Raw genomic sequence first — 10,868 nt, 5'->3', positions numbered from 1 at the left:
ATGTTGAAATAATGTCGCTGTTTCGATTTTTATATCAGCCTCGGTTTAGGATATGGGGGGAGCTTTTGCTTACAGATCACGTAGCTAGAGGAGAATTGTGGCGGTAGAAATATGATCTATAAAAGACGTAAACAACACTAAATATATGGCGAAAGAATTGAATGTTGTCATAGGTCTGGTGATTGAATAAAATCTATAGAACTTGCGTGTTTTACTATTTACAAAGTTTATTTTCAAAACATCCCTTTATAAATGAATCACAAACTTTGAATCACGCAAGTGTCAAATTTTGTGATGCAATTTTTACTTAATTTAGGATTTAGTTAAACTATTAAGGTTTCATTATTAATACTAATTATCCCCCATAGAGTAATACAGATATAACTTAATAGGGACTCTGGCGCAAAGTTTTGCTTTGCCCAACATCCAGACGGCGCCATTATTGGCCATTCAGGTATATATATATATATATATATATATATATATATATATATATATATATATATATATATATATATATATATATATATATATATATATATATATATATATATATATTAAAGTGCTATCAATATAATAGGATCTATCCGACGTGGCAAAATCGCTGAATAAAATAAAAGAGATAGCTCAAAGACCTACTGACAGTATTTTCAGTTCATCCCCGGTTATTATAGAATATAAATATTTAGAGCCCTCATGTTCATCCTCATCATAATTACCTAAAGGCCATTGAGAGGAAAAAAATTAACTTATGTTCAGTGTTTTAAATGATTTCTAAAACATACTAGCCGATGACGTATATTGCAAAAATTGAATGTTGCCATAGGTGAAGAATACAAGAAGAAGGACGACTGCATCAGGTAACATCAACTAAATGTAAATTAGTTTATTGCTTTGTTATTTTACCGGTTGGGTAAGCGACAAAATAATCCACGTTTTTTTTAAACATAAGTTGAAGCTGTAAATAACTTTCGGCATCCATCGTATAGTCCAAATATATCTCTAGGTGATTATAAAAAAATAAATAGATCTATAAAATGTAAATATTATATATATAAACCATATAAATAAAAATATAAACATATAAATGTAAATATTATATATAAAAAAATATTAAAATATAATATATATATATATATATATATATATATATATATATATATATATATATATATATATATATATATATATATATATATATATATATATATATATATATATATATATATAAACCATAAACAAAAGACTTTGGTACATTACACATCAAAATTATCTCATCTGTTATTTCATCAAATTTTGATCAGAAATTTCATCCAGATAGATGGCAGATTCATAACCAGAATTTAGGGCTGTATATGGTGGTCGAATGAAACTGACACTGTATATATACATTATTGCAAATTGAACAAATTGAAGGACGTGTAGTTGCAATGAAACCAGCAATACCGAGTAACAGATCCAAGATATCTCTCCCATAACAACGCTCGGCTACGCGTTGCCAGAGCTGTGAATTTTGCCATGAAGGTGGGTAAAAGTTGTTTTATATAATAAGATTAATATATAGTTTTATCAAATTTTATCAACAAATGCAATTTTAACATGAAAAATGAACAAACTACATGGAAGCATCCAATAACGGTAATAAAAGCAACTTGGACTGTTATCAATAAAAAAAACACCCTGTAGATATGACCTATATGTCATTAATATCAAAAATATGTAATAATAAATCTAATACCACATACCTCATTAAAATAAACATTCCACAGAAAGTTTCCCCAGTATTCTCCCACAGCGATGTCAGGTGGGTGGCAGAAATATACCGGAAAAAGGAAAACAACAAAAATGCGGAAATAATATTCCTCGTTGGACTGTTACGGTTTTCTCGAGGACACTTTCGCTTACAGGTCACGTAGCTGTGGAATGTGACCGCCGTGAAAATATCATCCATAAAATACGTAAACAACTCTAAATATATTGCGGAAAAATTGAATGTAGCCATAGGTGAGGAATACAAGAAGAAGGACGACTGCATCAGGTAACATCAACTAAATGTAAATTAATTTACTGCTTCGTTAATTTACCAGTTAGGTAAGCGAAAAAACAATCCTCGTTTTTTTTTAACATAAGTTGAAGCCGAAATAGCTTTCGGCATCCATCATATAGTCCAAATATATCTCCATGTGATTATCATGTGTTTTTTCTCCCTGTCTGCTTAGAGAATAATGGATATTGTGATAAACAGTTGTTTTCTTTGCTTCTTTTATATTCTATTGATTTTTATTTGTTAATTAATAGTTAAGTGAAGGAACAGGCTATGACTTTGTTACGCGAGATATTCTTAAAGGACTTTTTGAAACCCTTGTTTAAATTTACCAACCTGTTAAATACTTCCAATAGGTTAAGCTTTGTATCAGATATATACTTAAAACTACTGAATTTATAATGACACCAAAACGTGGTAAAAAATCTTAGTGAAGTTAAGTCATACCATCATTTGAGAAATGGATCGTGAAACATCTTAAACCTATTCTACAGCAAAGAGAGCTGATATCATTTTACTAGAATTACCTAATTTATAAAAAAATTGAGAGATGTGAATAAAAAGCAAAGAAAATGGAACATTCCAATGACATCAGACCTCTGTTGTTCTTTTAGGGATGCAGAAAAAATATTGATATATCGATATTTTCTGCAAAAAATAAAAATTTTTTCGCTGGCCAACACCCCTACTTCTTTTAAAGGAAAATGTACGTAGAGTTGTGAAAGAGTTAGCTCACTGGGAAAAAAGTGTGTTTTAGTGTATACTAATGATGACAAAAAAGTAGCTATTTTCGGATTTAGCACATCCAAAAATACAGACATGACGGAGTAAAACCTTTTTTTTTTATTATTACTCTTCGTGAGTCCACAATCTGCCCTATTGGCAATAAGTATTTCTTCTGTTTATATTATATATACATGGCATGTAGAAAATCACTTCATTAAGCAATCTTCTGTATAAAATATTATCTTAATTAATTAGTCTTATTCTAATGCTTATTCTAAACTCTACATATGTCCAGTAATCAGATCAGGTGGTGTTAAACGTTTTAGTCTACGCACTTCACTATCACGTCGCATATTTAGCTGATTAGCGAGTACATTGGGATGCACTGACACTCTTTCGAAGTACTTCACAAAAACACGTTGAATTACACTCGTTATAGGTTCTAGAGGAATATCGCGTTGTATCACTTTATTTGAAATATAGTACGGAGCATCAACAATGGCACGCAACACCTTATTTTGGAACCGTTGAATGATGGATATATTAGATTTGCTAGCGGTACCCCATAGTTGAATTCCATATGTCCAAATGGGCTTGAGTATAGACTCATACAGCAATACCTTGTTATCTAATGATAACTTGGATTTGCGCCCAATGAGCCAATACATTTGATATAATTTTAGTCCCAGTTGTTTCCGTTTAGAGAGTATGTGCTTCTTCCAGGTTAGGCGTCGATCTAAATGCATACCAAGATATTTAACATGCTCTGCTTGGGGGAGTTGACGATGATTGATATGCACTGGTGGACATGTTCTTCTACGCAGGGTAAATGTTATATGCGTGGATTTTGATTCATTGGCTTTAATGCGCCATGTCTTCAACCATAATTGTATTTGCTCCAGGTGGGTTTGTAGGTTTATTGATGCTGTGACTGGATCTTCATGGGATGCTAAGATTGCTGTATCGTCTGCATATGTTGCCACAGTAGTTATTTTTGTGGTGGGCAGATCAGCCGTATACAGAAGATACAGTACTGGACCCAGTACACTACCTTGCGGAACTCCTGAATATATGGGATTTAATTCGGTATGTTCATCGCCTTGATTTACAATAAAATGTCTGTCAGTGAGATATGATTTTAGTAACTGATAGTCCGGATGAGGGAGAAGTTCCTTTAGTTTAACCTGCAAGCCCGTATGCCATACTTTGTCAAAAGCCTGAGATATGTCTAGGAAAGCAGCCGAACAATATCTTTTGGCATTTAGGTCAGCGTTTATTTGGTTTACAAGTCTATGCACTTGTTCTATAGTCCCATGCTTATTGCGAAAGCCAAACTGATGTTCTGGAATAATTTTTCTTTTTTCTATTATATAATTTAGTTTTTTTATGTACAATTTCTCGAAAACTTTCGAGATTATTGGTAATAAACTTATAGGTCGGTAGGAGGTCACATCTTCTGGTATTTTTCCTGGTTTAAGTATCATTAATATTTTAGCTACTTTCCAGATACTAGGGAAGTAATTAATTCATAGCATAGCATTAAATATATATGTTAATAGTTTTATAGCCTTTTCTGATAGTTCTTTTAAAATTTTGCCAGTAATTAAGTCATAACCAGGAGCTTTTTTAATATTAATCTCTCGCATTATTGTATGTTTAACTTTTTTGACCGTTAATTTCTCGTGCGGTAAATCCATTTGAAATGGCGAATCTAGAAAGCTAGTAATTTTATTTTCGTCATCTTTATGTAGCTGAGACTGGAAAGGCTTAAAAACATTTTTTAAGTGTTTTGAGAAAATGTCGGCCTTCTCTTTATTGCTTCTCGCCCAGTTATTTTCGCTTGTTTTAATAGGTGGGTTATGCTGCAGGGATCTCCTAAGTTTTTTTGTTGCTTTCCACAACGAATAGTCTGTAGCCTCAGTGGATGTCAAGTTTTCTAGGTATTCTTGAATGCCTTGGTTTTGTTCAATTTGGATTAGATCTCTCAGCTCTTTTATGGCCCTATTAAATTTTCTTTTATTCTCTTCAGTCCTTTGCTGTTGCCAATTTCGTCGTAACTTTCTTTTTTCTGCTATCTTTTTCTGTATTGTACATGATATATGTGTATTTTTTCTTGGAAATGTTTCACTGTTGGGAGTCGCGGAATATGCTGCCTCCTGTATATTTTTTGTAAGATTTATTGCTGCTATTTCTATATCCATTTCACTTTGTAATGGTAGGTTTAGAGAGATATTTTGGTCTAAGTTTTTCTAAATGAGGGCCAGTTAGTTCTATTATTGCACAGAGAAGGGGGTTTATCTTTGATGGTAATTTTTGAAGAAAATTTTACTATTATTGGTGAATGATCAGAAGACAGGTCGAAACATGATTCTGCCTGACACTTTTTTGGATCAATATTTTTTGTAATACAGAAATCTATTGTATCTGGTTTTTTATTTCTGTCTGAAGGCCAATATGTTGGTTCACCAGTAGAGATATGTTGTAAGTTATCTATCCTTATGGCTTTGAGCAGTTCTCTACCTTTTGAGGTTATTATTCTTGAACCCCACATTAAATGTTTTGCATTATAATCTCCTCCTGCTATAAATCTATTACCTAGCGTACTGAAGAATTCTTGAAATTGTTCTGCCTTGTTGTTATGTTTGGGTGGGCAATAAATCGCAGAAATTGTTAATGGTCCATGGGCTTCTTCTATGGTTATACTGGTGGCTTGCAGGTAGTCTTTGCGGAATTTTTCTTTTTCGAAATGCTTTATATCATCTCGAATTATTATGGCTGTACCTCCATGTGCTTTATCATCAGGATGATTTGTATGATAAAGCTTATATTTAGGAACTTTCAAATAATTTTTGTCCGTAAAGTGTGTTTCGGAAACCATCATAACGTCAATATTTTGTTCAATTACGAACATTTTTAGTTCCCTGGCGTGTTGTTGGAGCCCATTGGCATTCCAGACGGCGATTTTGTAGCTATTGGTTTCAGGCATTAGGCAAGTTTGCTTACGACGGTTGTGAGTAGACCAAGCATCGTACTCATTTGATCCATTAGTTTGGCCATCATATTTTCTAATCTTGAGATGTTGCTAGTTTCAGTAGGTTGAGATATTGTCTCTCGTTTTTGTGCTGAACCATTTTCAACTATTTGGGCATAAGTTATGTCTGGTTGACTTGTTCTGGTTGGTAGTGGTAGATTGGTAGTAGTGGATTGTTTTTGTTGATGCCTTTTTTCCCTTAAGGCAGGATAGAGTTTCTGCTGTAGTTGCTTGTGAACTGCGCAACCCTTGTAGTTCGCTGGATGATTTCCATTACAGTTAACACATTTCACTTTTTCATCGCGAACTTTACGAGTACAACCTCCTGTCTTATGTTCTCCTGCACATTTTACGCATCTATATGATTTGCGACAGTAAGTCTTTGTGTGCCCGTGCGCTTGACACCTTGTGCATTGTGGTATAATTCTTTTTATATGTGGTGGTTCGCATTTAATAATATTATTTTTCAATTTGGTGATTTCATACACCGCCTTATTATTTCCATTAGGTTTTATATCTATATAAAACATAGGCATAGGTTTTTTTGTCGTGTGATGTCGTATATTGTGAATATTTACGACCTCGTGACCTTTTTCAGCTAGTGCTACCTTGATGGTGTTAAAGGCCGTCCCGTGATGCAATCCTTTTAACACGAATTTAAATGTTCTCTCGGATTTTGGCCTGAATGTATGGTATTGGGTGTTTCTTTCATCTAATTCTTTTATAAGAACTTTAAAGTGATCCGCTTCGAACAATTGGATTTTAATTGTTTCATAGCTCACTGTTTTAATTGTGTAGTTCGTAGTAATGGATTTCAATAGGTCATGGATGTTTTTTATTATTCCTACCTTATAGACTGTTATTGGTGGTGGTTTGGAAACAACTTTTTCAGGGCTTGGTTGTATGTTCTCTTCAATTCCTTCCGACAGGTTGCTAAAACTGTTTTTTGTCTCTATCGGTTTCTGTAACCAATAGTCACTGATTCTTGTTTGTTTCCTCGCGATTTCTTCTTCTGGACTTCTCAATCGTTTTTTGTTAATGACTGTAATCCATTCTGATGGTGGAGTTTGCGTTATTGCTGTTTGTTCTAATCTTATATCAAAGTGTGCAGGTGATTTGGTTGAATCGCTATGGTTTGCCATTTTTTAATTTTTATTATTTTATTTAATTTACTTCCAGAGGATAAAAAAGTAAAATAAATACATTGTTTATTTCACGCACTTCATTTTTCACTTACGTTATTTTAGCACTAGTTTTTGACCAAAAATACTATAAATGAATTTCAAAAGGACTGTTGTAAAATAAGATGAAATAATTTTAAAACACTAATAAAAATGAGAAGCAGTCCTTTTGTCTGGTCACGTAAACACGTATTCACTACACTTTAGGTCCACTGAGAGACGGATAGCCGCATCTGTTATGCGTTTTTAACACTCACTTAAATAACCGTAATAAAATACTGGGTTTTTTTAAAGAAAGGTATCTTTTTATAGCTTGGACCGTATTGAAAATACGTTTTCACCCTTCACCCTACGAAGACCTGAACTGGAGTAAAACCTAAATCACTTTTGGAATTTCTTTCGCGGACTTATATTATTGAAAATCTACAGATGGAACTTGTTGGTTGATGTTGCGGCATGACAAATCTATAATTCAACAAAAAAATTTGAATTAATATGTTTTTTAAATATCTACTCCAATTACTGCTAACGTTTTGGGACCTTTATAATAAAACTATCTATTTTGTAATAAATAATAACGGTAAAAGAATATTTTATTTTATTATTATTATCGTTGTTAGAATATTTTTGATGGGCTTCAAGTTTGCGAATATTAAATATCTGTAAGGGGGAAACAATGTACGTAAAGTAAGGGATTTCGTCTCGTTATTTTTACGAGTACACTCTGCCTCCCCCAAAAATTTCGACACTATAAAATACAGCCACCAATCTGAAACCCCGCCTTTGAATGACTCGCCTAAGTACTCTCGATATTTTATGTTTCCATTTTCTTGATTAATATTTGATTATGGGTAATGTCCAGGGATCAATTTTCTCACAATATTCAAAAGTGCCTTTGCAATGTATTCAGCGCGCCTATCGTTGAGATTTTCGTTTTAAAAGAGATTTTTTTTTATTTTTAAATGCAGTAAATTAATTTTACGCAGCATATAGTTCTTATTTTCGTTATGCTTGTGAATAAGTTAAGTATATATTAGATGCTTGTATGTACTCTTTAAATATGATAAGTATAAAGGCGTTTATTGACAAATGTTATAATACATAAATCGAAATATTGTTAATCTTTTTGACAACTTGAGTTTTGATACGAATCGAAGGAGCGATAATATTCTGACAGCGACCCAATCATCGTTCCATGTTTGTACTTCTTCCGCAGTTTGTAACTGCTTCTAAAGTGGTAATCAAAGGATCCTATGTCTGCTGAGTATGCTGGATAGGGTAAAACTTCTCATTAGAGCTGTAACAATGTATCCTTCACAAATACTGCAATATTATTTTGACAGCGATCCAAACATCGGTCTATGTTTGCACTCCTTCAGCAGTTTGAAACTGCTTCTTAAGTGGTAATCAAAGGATCCTATGTCTGGTGAGTATGCTGGATAGGGTAAAACTTCTCATTAGAGCTGTAACAATGTATCCTTCACAAATACTGCAATATTATTTTGACAGCGATCCAAACATCGGTCTATGTTTGCACTTCTTCGGCATTTTGAAACTGCTTCTTAAGAGGTAATCAAAGGGTCCTATGACTGATGAGTACGCTGGATATGGTAAAAATGCCCATTAGAGCTGTATCCTTCCCAAATATTTCAATGTGTGGTCTAGTGTTGTCATAAAGAGGATCATTTTACGTTTGTCGCTGTTGGTGGTCTTAAGCAACAATATGCTGTAAAGTTGAAGTTGGATTGTACGATACCTGCAGTTGCTATACATTACGATCGATACACTTTTGCATATGCTTAAACCAATTTTCAAAGAACATCGAAACCTGATCTTTGGATGGGAACAAAAAGAAGTCATTGGGTGCCAAATGAGGACTGTACGGCGGATAACCTATCAATTCGATGTTTTGAGTGCTCAAAAAGTCTGTTGTTTGAGCTGATGTGTGAGAGCTCGCATTGTTAGAATGAAGAACAATCTCTTCTTTGTTTTCATTATTTCACCGAAGACTTCTGGCAAATAAATGGTTGTGTACCAATCAGAATTTACTGTTCTACGATCCTCTAGAGGCACTGTTGCTATATGACCAGTTTTTCCGAGGAAGCAAGCCATCATTTTCTTTGAAGTATTTCGTGCGCTTACTTAACTTAACTTATTTTTACATTACGAAGCGGAGATTTCTTCTTTAAATTCTCGAGGGGAACGGGAACGTTTGTTGCTAAATTATGTAGGCTGTTTAAGATTCAAACCAAAACTATCTCAATATGCGTTATTTTTCCCTACCAGCTTCAGTGTCACTAGGATAGGGAGACATATAAAGGGTCTTGCCATTACTTCGAGAGAATTTGTAATCGCTTATCATTAGAAATGAGAATGAAATGAAGCTTTGTGTGTAACAAACTTGAAGTAGACATTAGATCCATAGAGAAGTGCGGACCCAATTAACATCTTGTAAATTAAGCATTTGATGGAGATGGCAAGTCTGCGAGAAGGGCAGATCAGAGAAGATAGCAGGTTTGCTATCCCCGAAACTTTCTGGATTGTTTTCTGGATTTGGGAATGCCAACCGAACCGCCGGTCGAAGTGGAGACCTAGGTACGTGACGTTATACAGCCATGGAATTATTGCGGTGTCGATCTTAAATTGCTAGATGCGCATGCATGAATTGTAAGTTCGAACCTGGCGGGCGTGAAGAAAGGAGTGTCGTCAGCGTAAAACGCGACGTGATTGTGTTCTTTTCTCGGCAGATCTGAAATAAAGAGGTTAAATAAGGCCAGGGGGGAACCTTGAGGTACGTCAGCATCGATTGGTTTATGACTGGAGTTTCCTGATCTTGACCTTGAAGGATCTGTCCGAGAGATAGGACTTGATGAGAGCGGTAAGGTCTTCTGGGAGGCCTAACCGCACGCACTTTGCGATCAAACCGTCCTGCCAGACCTTGGCGAAGGCTTTGGTTAGGCCCAGAAGGACCGCTCCAAGCATTTGACGTTGGTTAAGTGCGTGATGGATGTGTGCGGCCAGACGGGTAGCCTGACGGACTGGTGATTAGTGACCGCGAAAGGCGAATTTTTCATCAGGAATGATGTTGTTTTCCTTTGTGAAAGAGTTGAGGGAGTAGATTATTGTCCTCTCGGCAAGCTTCGAAATGGCTCTGAGAATCCTTCTAATACGAATCGGGAGATAAACAGCCAGAAGTTTGTCTTAAGCATCTTTAAGCTTATTTCAAAGATTTCAACAACTTTATTAATTTGGCTTACGAACTTAGCTGTGGATACCTCCTAATTCTCCTATATTACTAATTTAAAATACTTGATATGATGCTGAATTGGATATAAATTCATATAATAGCGGAGGATCTATTGTTTTTTAGTATATTGGTCTATTATTTATACATTTTCAGATCATATCACTACCACATCCGTATAAATGAAATATTCTCATCAGTAAAATTGTCTGTGCTGATATCATACAACAAAAGCTTAAGTTTACATAATAATTTTTATAATAGCTTATTGAAGAAATAAAAAACTATTGGAAGGAGTATGTTAATTATCAAGTTGTACTGCATTCAAATTCTGAATCTATTCTAACTGGCTGGAGCAGATTAAAAGAATATTCTGTCGGAGTCGCTAGTTAACACAGATATCCAAAGAAGAATATTAAACAGGATAAAAGCTTATTCAAAGTTGGTCCATAGTTTAGATAGGCAAGGATTAGTTCCGATAAAATATATAATGAAGGGTTGAATGCTAATCTTACTTCCTGGATAGCTCACGTTTTATGTCGCCTGACGAAAAAGAATATTAGGGAAGTTTTCTTACATACATTTGTTCTGTAATGGTATTTTGTTTTAATTCCGTTATTTCTCGAAAAGTTACGTTATTTT

Source organism: Rhynchophorus ferrugineus, unplaced genomic scaffold, assembly GCF_030347505.1.
Source record: "Rhynchophorus ferrugineus isolate W39M unplaced genomic scaffold, kcgeb_rfMv2 rfM3, whole genome shotgun sequence".
Lineage (NCBI taxonomy): Eukaryota > Metazoa > Arthropoda > Insecta > Coleoptera > Curculionidae > Rhynchophorus > Rhynchophorus ferrugineus.
The sequence above is the reverse complement of the archived record's forward strand: the minus strand, read 5'-3'. Positions refer to the sequence as shown.